Below are 2,235 nucleotides of genomic sequence, written 5' to 3'. Positions count from 1 at the left end.
TGTTTCCTGGTGTCAACCTGTATTATTTCAGTAGACATTGAAATGAGGATGCATCTTGCTGCCTTTCCAATGAAGCAAGTTTAATTTAGTAATAGGTGAAAAACCATCCTTACAAAGGTGTTAATCAGAGACTTGGCTTTGTGGACACTTTTCAGAGAACAAATTTGTTAGCATAAAAATAAAGCCAGAAAATGAAGAGCTGTTTAATCACTCAATTGGATTTTTCTGCCAGCATATTTTTTTTCTCTGCAACCCACTGCTAAATTGTGCTTCCTAGCTGTTTTTTATAAAATCACTGAATCAAATCTAACTCTGATTACATCAGAGAAGGCCAGGTACCCTACACAATAAGAGGGGGTTTGAAATTTTGACTTGTCTACTTAAATATCACCAAAATCTGATCACAAGGTCAATTACGTCCCTGGGTGGGATTGAACCACCAACCTTTTGGTTAATAGCCGAACACACTAACCGATTGCGCCACAGAGACACTTTGCAAAAAGTACATACTGACAAAGGCTAATAAGCATACATCTAGAACGTTTCCTAGAAAATCATTAAAAAATCAATAATCTGGAGAGTTTTTGTAAGATGTTTCTTCCATCAACCAACGAAGAAACACATTGGTACTTTCCCATGATGAGTGAGTGCTTCAGGATCTCTTGCACTTACATGTGCAGCAGAGTACTGCAATGGAAGCATGCTGGACCCATAACCCAGAGGTAGGCAGATTGAAACTATCCTTTGCTATATGCATTTTTTTTGTTAATTTAAGTAATCAAAACTGGGATTGATATTTTTGCTCTTTTATTTTTACTTAAAGTACAATAACTTTTACCATTTTAATTTGTTTTAATAGTATATTGACAGTATAGTTTTCTTTCAAAAATCCACTTAATTTTCTTTACCCTGTTATTAAAATGGTAATTGACAAAAACAAACTACATTGTCACCAGAAGAGCAATACAAAATGTACAAGTGATATATTAAAATCATCTTTCCAGCTTGAATTTCAATGATGCATTGGGGCAACAATTTTGTGAGAAACATCTTAACCCTTAAATAAAGATTTTCGTAATTCCTTACCTGTGTGCTAATTAGATATCACCTTGTTTTCACATTAAACAGACTTCCACATGAGAAAGCAGCAAGGATGCAGTGGCGTTAATGTTTCCTGGTGTCAACCTGTATTATTTCAGTAGACATTGAAATGAGGATGCATCTTGCTGCCTTTCCAATGAAGCAAGTTTAATTTAGTAATAGGTGAAAAACCATCCTTACAAAGGTGTTAATCAGAGACTTGGCTTTGTGGACACTTTTCAGAGAACAAATTTTTTAGCATAAAAATAAAGCCAGAAAATGAAGAGCTGTTTAATCACTCAATTGGATTTTTCTGCCAGCATATTTTTTTTCTCTGCAACCCACTGCTAAATTGTGCTTCCTAGCTGTTTTTATAAAATCACTGAATCAAATCTAACTCTGATTACATCAGAGAAGGCCAGGTACCCTACACCATAACAGAGGGTTTGAAATTTTGACTTGTCTACTTAAATATCACCAAAATCTGATCACAAGTTTAATTACGTCCCTGGGTGGGATTGAACCACCAACCTTTTGGTTAATAGCCAAACACACTAACCGATTGCGCCACAGAGACACTTTGCAAAAAGTGCCTACTGACAAAGGCTAATAGGCATACATCTAGAACGTTTCCTAGAAAAACATTAAAAAATCAATAATCTGGAGAGTTTTTGTAAGATGTTTCTTCCATCAACCAACGAAGAAACACATTGGTACTTTCCCATGATGAGTGAGTGCTTCAGGATCTCTTGCACTTACATGTGCAGCAGAGTACTGCAATGGAAGCATGCTGGACCCATAACCCAGAGGTAGGCAGATTGAAACTATCCTTTGCTATATGCATTTTTTTTGTTAATTTAAGTAATCCAAAACTGGGATTGATATTTTGGCTCTTTTATTTTTACTTAAAGTACAATAACTTTTACCATTTTAATTTGTTTTAATAGTATATTGACAGTATAGTTTTCTTTCAAAAATCCACTTAATTTTCTTTACCCTGTTATTAAAATGGTAATTGACAAAAACAAACTACATTGTCACCAGAAGAGCAATACAAAATGTACAAGTGATATATTAAAATCATCTTTCCAGCTTGAATTTCAATGATGCATTGGGGCAACGATTTTGTGAGAAACATCTTCACCCTTAAATAAA

General features: G+C 34.6%; 1 non-coding gene across 1 annotated transcript; it reads right to left on the bottom strand.

The window, feature by feature from the left end:
* Positions 1 to 1,583: 1,583 nt before the first annotated feature.
* On the bottom strand, positions 1,584 to 1,657 carry TRNAN-AUU (transfer RNA asparagine (anticodon AUU)). Its single transcript has one exon. It is a non-coding gene; the product is annotated as a tRNA-Asn (tRNA).
* Between the last annotated feature and the right edge of the window lie 578 nt (positions 1,658 to 2,235).

The sequence above is a fragment of the Pseudophryne corroboree genome, unplaced genomic scaffold, assembly GCF_028390025.1.
Source record: "Pseudophryne corroboree isolate aPseCor3 unplaced genomic scaffold, aPseCor3.hap2 scaffold_74, whole genome shotgun sequence".
Taxonomy (NCBI): domain Eukaryota; kingdom Metazoa; phylum Chordata; class Amphibia; order Anura; family Myobatrachidae; genus Pseudophryne; species Pseudophryne corroboree.
This window is presented reverse-complemented; position numbering and strand designations above follow the sequence as displayed.